At 37.7% G+C, this 9,321-nt stretch overlaps 1 pseudogene; it reads right to left on the bottom strand.

Moving 5' to 3' along the window:
- Positions 1-220: 220 nt before the first annotated feature.
- On the bottom strand, positions 221-421 carry LOC132226574 (ATPase inhibitor, mitochondrial-like; annotated as a pseudogene).
- Positions 422-9,321: the final 8,900 nt, after the last annotated feature.

The raw sequence follows: 9,321 nt of genomic DNA, 5'->3' as shown, positions 1-9,321 counted from the left end.
TAAGACATCCCCCGTGGGCCATGTGCCCTTTGAGCTCCCGCACACTTTTTGTTGCTGACAGCTCTGGCCGCACTGGCAAATATGGCTGTCTCTCACCCTGACATCTCTGCAGCGTCATGATCTTTCAGTTTCTTGATGTTCTGCTTAATTTCTTTCTGCAGATGTTCAATCTCCTTTTTATGACGAGTGATTTCTTCTTCATGTTGTTTCTTCAGGCTGCCAGCTGTTCTTTAGTCCGCTCTCACAAGTATCGTTCCTCTTCAGCCTTCCCTATTTTTGCAAAGGTCCCACCGGCTTCCCTGATCATGCCCGCCTGGGAGCTGAAATTAGTTGACCAATCGCAGCCAAAGCCTCCATCTTGCATGGCCCTCACTCCCCACACTCCAAGCCGCAGCCATACCGCCTACACGGAGACTGCCATGGTTGTGAGTGGCGTGCAGCTCCGGACCACCCCACCTGCTTTTAAATGCAAACCTGACTTGGACAGGCCTTGAAGGTCTTTTGTCCTTCTGTCTGCTCACATTCAAGTGCTGGCAGTGCTGGTCCATTGGTGCCTGGCCTGTCCTCTTAAGATTGACCCTGTAGGACTGCTAAGGAAACCAGTCTCCAGTTCCGCCCCACTCCACACCCTCCTGTTCCGTGGTGACCCGTTATGGTGCCCCAGCTAATTAGCATATTTCTCCATGTTATATATGTAGGTATTCTCGCATCAGGACTTTTCCTAGGAACAGCACAGTGCTGTGGAGACTCACTCTGTGAAACTTTGCTTGGAAGGGCAGTGGTAGATTCCAGTCTCATTAATTTTTTTTTCTTTTAATAATGTTCCTTGAAACTCTAAGATGCTTATTTTTCCACTTAAATGCAAATTTGTGTCAAATTTGAATAAAATATGTCAAGTTTAACTGAAAGTTCAAAAATCTTATAATATAAATTGTAAATGATTGATATTTTGATAAACAGATATCAAACTCAATCATTTATTTTGTGTTCAACACCCCAAGTCAAGTGTTCTTCCATCACCATTTATCCTCACTTTACCCTCTTTTACCTCCTCCGAACCCCCTTTTTCTCTGGCAAAATCACCATAATGTTTTAAATCTTGTTTTATTTTTTTAATAAATAATAAGATGCTTTTCTTCATATATATTTACCTTTTTATTAACTCTAATTTATTATGAAGTATTCTAAGTCATATCAACAAGTTTAAAGTAAATAACATTCATGTACCTTATAGCCAGTATGCTCTTGATGCTCCCTAAATATACTTCCTGGAATCCATTCTTTCTTTCCTTCGGCAAAAGTGTTTTAAATTCTGACTTCAGTATTTATTATTTACATGCATCCATTTAGATGTTTCTGTAAACAACTTATCCATAATAATAAAAGGGTAATACGCTAATTATACCAGACATCCTTTCAGTCATCCTTCAGGGCGACCTTCTGGATGAAGCTGAGGCTGCTAGGGAAGCCCAGATTCCAGGTGTCAGAGGGAAGCCAGTGCCAGCAGCCAGGGGAAGGAAGGCCTGCTCTTGCACCAATTTCATGCATCGGGTCTCTAGTAATGTTATATTTTATTTGTAACATTTATATAAACTGTATCATCTTGTATGTATTCTTCTGAAATGTGTTTTCACTTAGCATTATGTATAGGAGACTTATCCATATTGACATAGTTTTTTTTAGATAAATTATTTTAGCTAATCCTATTTCTATTTCCTTTGATTAAATGTGATTATTTCCAGGTGTGTTTTTAGTTGATATAATGTTTCTGTGAATATTTCTATACATAGGTACTTTTATCTGAATGAACATTTATTTATGTATATCTATAGGCATAGAAAGAGGGCTTTATTGGGCATGTGTTACTTAACTTTTCAAGAAACTCCAATTTATTCTACCAAAGTCTTTTTACAAGTTTTATTTCCACCACTGTCCTAGCCAGGGCAATTAGACAAGAAAAGATTAAAATGTCTTTAAATTGGGGAAGGAAGGAATAAAATTGTCACTGTTTGAAGATTACATGATACAATATATAGAAAACCCTAATTTATATACAGAAATTGGTTGCATTTCTATACACTGATAATGAACAACCAGAATGAGAAATAAAGAAAACAATGCCATTTATAATTGCATCAAAAAGTAAAAAATACATAGTAATAAATTTAACCAAGGAGGTGAAAGGCTGGTACTCTGAAAACTGTAAGACACTGAAGTAAGAAATTGAAGAGCACACAAATAAATGCAAGGATATACCAGGCTCATGGACTGGAAAGATTTATACTGTTAAAATGACCATACTACCCACAGCAATCTACAGCCTAAAATATAATCATTTTTTTAAATTCTCTGTCGGTAGCATGATTGTTAATTTTAAAAAATATATATTTTATTGATTTTTTACAGAGATGAAGGGAGAGGGACAGAGAGTTAGAAACATCCATGAGAGAGAAACATCGACCAGCTGCCTCCTGCACACCCCCCACTGGGGATGTGCCCACAATTAAGGTACAGGCCCTTGACTGGAATCGAACCTGGAACCCTTCAGTCCGCAGGCCAACGCTCTATCCGCTGAGCCAAACCGGTCAGGACATGATTGCTAATTTTAAGGTATGTTTCTAAGTAGAAATATAGCAACATGTGTGAAATTATAATTAAGACAAAATTAAAAAGATATAGTTTATTGCTATAGTGTCAAGAGAAATAGACTGAGTGTAGGCCATACATAGCCTGCTGCTAATTAGCCTTAAGACTTTATTTTTGGGTCTTTATTGAATTCTACATGTGGGAGATCTAAGTGTTAAGAAAGCCATCCTGGAAATAAGTCAAACCCTAATGTGCACCTTTGCAAATTTACTAGCCATGTAATCTTAAACCAGTTTTCTTCTAACCGTAAGTATCCTACATTACAAAATGAGAACTAATATCCCAACTTCCTGTGGCTGGTATGAGGATAAACTTATATTACATTAATGTACATAAACTGTGTAACAATGTCTTGTATAAGTATTCAAAAGTAGAATTAGTTTTCCTATAATTTCTCTTCTCCTCTTAAAATCAATCACAGCATTTCCACTGTTGTTTTTATTATGACTGTAACTGGTGATTTTTATGTTCATCAAATGGCTTTAAAAATTATGTGAATAATAAAACTGTGGCTATGAATACATGACAAAAATGTATAACTGTATCACAAAAATAATTGAACTTTAAAGCTCATAAAATCCCTTTTGTGTATTTTAGATAAAATACTTTCAACTAAAATATCTTTTAATCTCGAATTTTCCATAACTACATTAAAAAGAATACAGCATCTTGCAAAGCAAATTTATTTTTCTCAGAAATATTTAATGTTTTCATTAATGTCTGCTGAACAAAAAACAGTTTGAAGTGGTAAAATTATATATCTTTTTGCACATATTTGGCACCTCAGACAATTGTTTCAGTGCTGTCAACAAGGTCACCTAGTACTTTGAAAGGAAGGTTAATTCTTTGGCATTTTCCATTTCAATCCATTGGCCCACAGTTTTGCTTTTACATAAGCCCCTTTCATCATGGCTCCTATAGAGCAAAATTCTAACTGCTTTGTTTTTATTTTTTTTTAAGTATAATATTTTCACCAGGTTATCTTCTAAATAATAAAAATTTGGAATGGTTAGCTTTAAAATAACAGGAATTTATATTTTCCTTTGTAACAATTTTTCTATGCAAGGAAAAAACTTCACCTCTCAAATCATACCTACAATATAAAGATAAATCATCATTTTTTTAACCACAAATAGAGTAGATGCCTAGTTGTAATGCAATCTTAACCAATCACACAAAATTAACCTTTGATAAAATTGATTTCATTATATGTCATTTCTCTTAAAGTCTCAGAACCTATTGACAATATTAAATGGGGACTTAGCATAGTTACTTAGAAAGAATTTAAGATTTCCTTTCAAAGATTTCCATGGGAAAATGGTGTCTGCATTTATGACAGATGGTCTTTGATCCAAGGATTTTACAGGACAAAAGTGGAAATACCATAAATTTAAAACATTTATGAGTATGTCAAACACAGCTCAAAGAAATGCATCATAGCAAACAGACATAGTTATCAAAATTATTCACAATACTAGAGGCCCGGTGCACAAAAATTTGTGCACTTGGGGGGGGGGGTGAGTCCCTCAGCTGGCCTGTGCCCTCTGGCAGTCTGGGACCCCTCAGGGGATGTCCACCTGCTGGCTTAGGCACGCTCCCCGGGGGATTGGGCCTAAGCTGGCAAACATACCTCTGGCAGCCCAGGAGCCCTTGGGGGATGTTCACTTGCCAGCGGGGAGCAGGCCTAAGCTGCAGTCAGACATCCTTAGTGCTGCTGAGGAGGCGGGAGAGGCCACCACCGCTGTACTGGCAGCCGTCAGACTGTCTTGTGGCTGAGCAGAGCTCCCCCATGTGGGAGCGCACTGACCACCAGAGAGCAGCTCCTGCATTGAACGCCTGCTTCCTGGTGGTCAGTGTGTGTCATAGTGACCAGTCATTCCCAGTCGTTCTGCTGTTAGGGTCAGTTTGCATATTACCCTTTTATTATATAGGATAGAAGCCTGGTGCACAGGTCAGGGCCGCTGGTTTGCCCTGAAAGGTGTCCCGGATCAGGGTGGGGGTCCTGCTGGGGTGCCTGGCCAGCCTGGGTGAGGAGTTGATTGCCCTTTTTCAGGCTGACCACACCCCCTTTAGGGTGGGGGTTCCTAATGGGGTGCCTGGCCAGCCTAGGTGAGGGGCTGAGGGCCATTTTCAGGCTGGTCACAACCCCTTCAGGGTAGGAGTCCCCCACTGGGGTGTCTGGCCAGCCTGTGTGAGGAGCTGATGGCTGTTTACAGGTTGTCCAAACCCCCCAACGGGGACCCTCACCTCATGGGGCTGTGGCCAGCCTGGGTGAGGGGCTGAGGGCCGTTTTCAGGCTGGCCATGCCCCCCAGCGACCCAAGCTCCCAGCCTCTCCTATTTTTCTTTCTATTTTTTTCTGGGATTTATTTATCTTCTATAATTGAAACTTTGTAGCCTTGAGCAGAGTCCAGGTCTGGCCAGGGCAGGCAGGAAGCTTGGCTTCCTCCATCGCTGGGGGCAACCCAAGCCTCCTGCTCACTCCAGCTCTGTGGCTGCTGCCATCTTAGTTGGGTTAATTTGAATACTCGCTCCTGATAGGCTGGTGGGTGTGGCTTGAGCATAGTGGAGGGACAGTTAATTTGCATGTTTCCCTTTTATTATATAGGATTCTTTTTTATTTTTTTATCTTTTAAAAAATCTATCTTTATTGTTGAAAGTATTACAGATGTCCCCTTTTTTTCCCTATTGACCCCCTTAATGCTGCCTCCCCCAAGCCTTCACCACACTATTGTCTGTGTCCATGAGTTATGCATATATGCATATAAGTTATTTCGTTAATCTTCCTGCCCAGCCCACACCCCCACCTTTCCTCTGAGATCTGTCAGTCTGTTCCATGCTTCCATGTCTCTGGACCTATTTTGTTCATCAGTTTATTTTGTCCATTAGAGTCCACATATAAATGAGATCATGTGATACACGTCTTTCTCCGACTAGCTTATTTCACTTAGCATTATTTTCCCCAGGTCCTCCATGGTATCTCAAAGAGTAAAGAGATCCTTCTTTCTTACAGTTGCATAGTATTCCACGGTACATGTACAACAGCCTCTTAATCCACTCATCTACTGATGGGCACTTGGGTTGTTTGCAGATCTTAGCTATTGTAATTTGTGCTGCTATGAACATAGGGATGTATATATTCTTTCTGATTGGTGTTTCAGAATTCTTAGGATATACTCCTAGAAGTGGGATCACTGGGTAAAATGGCAGTTCCATTTTTTTTTTTCCTGGGGAAACTGTACTATTTCCCACAGTGGCTGCACCAGTCTGCATTCCCACCAGCAGTTCACAAGGGTTCCTTTTCCCACATCCTTGCCAGCACTTGTCATTTCTTGATTTGTTGATGGTGGCCATGCTGACAGGTGTGACATGGTACCTCATTGCGTTTTAATTTGCATCTCTTGAATGATTCGTGACTTTGAGCATTTTTTCATACGCCTCTGGGCCTCTGTATGTCCACTTTGGAGAAGTGTCTATTTAGGTCCTTTACCCATTTATTAATTGGATTATTTGTCTTTCTTTTGTTGAGTTGTATGAGTTCTTTATATATTTTGAAAATTAACCCTTTATCAGATGTATTATTGGCAATATGTTCTCCCATACAGTGGACTCCCTTTTCATTTGCTTGATAGTTTCTTTTGCTCTATAGAAGCCTTTTATTTTGATGTAGTCCCATTTGTTTATTTTCTCCTTAGTATCCCTTGTCCCAGGGGATGTATGGGCAAACATATTGCTAGGAGAAATGTCTGAAATTTTGCTGTCTATGGTTTCTTCTAGGATTTTTATGGTTTTACATTTAAGTCTTTTATTCATTTTGAGTTTATTCTTGTATATAGTGTAAGTTGGTGGTCTAGTTTCATTTTTTTCACATGTACTTATTCAGTTTTCCCAACACCAATTATTGAAGGGACCATCTTTACTCCATTGTATACTCTTGTCTCCTTTGTCAAATATTTATTGAGCGTAATGACTTGGATCAATTTCTGGGGTCTCTGTTCTGTTCTTTGATCTATATGCCTGTTCTAGTGCCCAAACCAAACTGTTTTGATTATACTGGCTTTGTAGTATAATTCGGTATCTGGATTTGTGATCCTGCCAACCATGTCCTTTCTCAAGATTGCTGCAGCTATTGGAGGTCTTTTTGGGTTCCATATTAATTTTTGGAGTATTTGTTCTAGGTCTGTGAAATGTGCCACTGGTATTTTAACAGGGATTACATTGAATCTGTAGATTGACTTAGGTAGTATGGACATTTTAATAATTTTAATTCTACCAATCCATGAACATGGTATATTCTTCTACTTGTTTCTATTTTCCTCTATCTCTTTTTTCAACATACTGTAGTTTTCAGAGTACAGGTTTATGTTTTTTTTTTATTCACCTCCTTGGTTAAATTTATTCCTAAGTATCTTAATTTTTTTTATATAGCAATGGTAAATGATATTGTTTTTATACTTTCTCTTCCTGAGAGCATATTATTGGTGTATTAAAAATTCCATCGATTTCTGGTTGTTAATTTTGTATCCTGTTAAACTGCTGAATTTTTTGGTGGAGTCTTTAGGGTTTTCTTTTTTTTTCTTTTTTTTTTTAAGGAAAAAATATTTTATTGTTTTATTTATTTTTTATTTTTTTATTGCTTAAAGTATTACAAAGGGTATTACATATGTGTCCATTTTATCCCGCCGCCCTAGACAGTCCCCTAGCCTCCCCTATTCCCCAGTGTCTTATGTCCATTGGTTATGCTTATATGCATGCATACAAGTCCTTTGGTTGATCTCTTACCCCCCTACCTCCTGCCCCCCAACCCTCCCCGGCCTTCCCGCTGCAGTTTGACAATCTGTTTGAGGCAGCTATGCCTCTGTATCTATTATTGTTCAAAAGTTTATAATGGTCTCTATTGTCCATGAATGAGTGAGATCATGTGGTATTTTTCCTTTATTGACTGGCTTATTTCACCTAGCATAATGCTCTCCAGTTCCATCCATGACGTTGCAAATGGTAAGAGTTCCTTCCTTTTTACAGCAGCATAGTATTCCATCGTGTAGATGTACCACCGTTTTCTAATCCATTCATCTACTGATGGGCACTTAGGCTGTTTCCAGATCTTAGCTATGGTGAATTGTGCTGCTATGAACATAGGGGTGCATATATCCTTTCTGATTGGTGTTTCCGGTTTCTTGGGATATATTCCTAGAAGTGGGATCACAGGGTCAAATGGGAGTTCCATTTTCAGTTTTTTAATGAAACTCCATACTGTCTTCCATAGTGGCTGCACCAGTCTGCATTCCCACCAGCAGTGCACGAGTGTTCCTTTTTCTCCACATCCTCTCCAGCACTTGTCGTTTATTATAGGATTCTTAAAACCACTGCCTATTAAAAAAAAAAAACCCTTATCAAATCAAATCAAATTATAGCAAAGCATCTACTCTGCATAAAGTTATTTATAGATTATATTGAAGAGTCAAATTAGCTTCAATCATATGGAACCACATTAAAATAATTTAACTAGCAAAAAATTTCTGTAACAAGAAGAGATCCTTGAAGTCATAATTCATACATAGTTTTAAATCAATTCTACAGGCCCGTAGAAAATTTCAGCTTTGAGAACTTTTTAAAAATTTATAAAATCTAAATAAAGTGAAGCATTTTTCATTTTAAGAACAAATTTCATAGATACATTTTTCATGTGAGAATGTATCAATGTGTTTATTGAAATTAAGCTTTAAAATTTACATATTTTAACATAATTTACTTAAATAAACACAAAAAATTGGGAAAAGAATAAATTTCCAATTTTCAGATACCCATGTGATTTAGAAGTCAGGGTCCAGCTATACAATTATTAAAATTATTTTTTTAAGAAATAATGAAATAAGAAACACACACTAAAGCCCTTAGTAAACAAAGTAATATTTACCCCACATATTAATAAAACCCTCCTTGTAGCTATTAAATACTCTGGGGGTAAAAATAATTCTACATTATATTTGAGGAAAATAGTATTCTGGCCAGAAGGGGACTATTCATGACATTTGAATGGATTTTATATCTTCTGCATATATTTCATTGGTTATGATAAAAGATATTAAATGTCCCAAGTTAATAGAGAAGTAACATTAATGTAAAATAATGTGGTTGATTTAATATTTTATTCTTTATAATATTTATTTTTGATGTTCATATTAATGGTTCTTTCTTATTTCTCTAGTAAGCTTTGGCTACAAAACCAGTTTTCTGCCATTAACCATCTTATATGATAAAAGGCTAATATGCAACTTGTTCCCTCAACTGGGAGTTTGACCAGGGGGCAGGGCTGGCCCACCAACTGACTGCAGCCCCTCCCCCAGCTGGCCCTGCCCCCTGATTAACCCCTCCCTCCCTGATTGGGGGTCAGGGATGGCCAGACCCCACCCATGCACAAATTTGTGCATCAGGCCTCTAGTTTTATTTATATTCAAATTTGCATATGTGGTATGAAACTTAATTAGGACTTTGATTTTTTTCATTTAAATAAGTATTTTCTTAAAACTTAGCATTCATACTATTGAGTTAATTTTAGTAATTAGATAATTGTAAAGCTTCTTTTTAAAACACAAAGTACTATACAAATAAAAAGAATTATAATAGATATTTCTGCAAGTAATAGATAATAAAGAATTATTATGAGCCATTTCCA

The sequence above is a fragment of the Myotis daubentonii genome, chromosome 1 (assembly GCF_963259705.1).
Source record: "Myotis daubentonii chromosome 1, mMyoDau2.1, whole genome shotgun sequence".
Lineage (NCBI taxonomy): Eukaryota > Metazoa > Chordata > Mammalia > Chiroptera > Vespertilionidae > Myotis > Myotis daubentonii.
The sequence above is the reverse complement of the archived record's forward strand: the minus strand, read 5'-3'. Positions and strand labels throughout refer to the sequence as shown.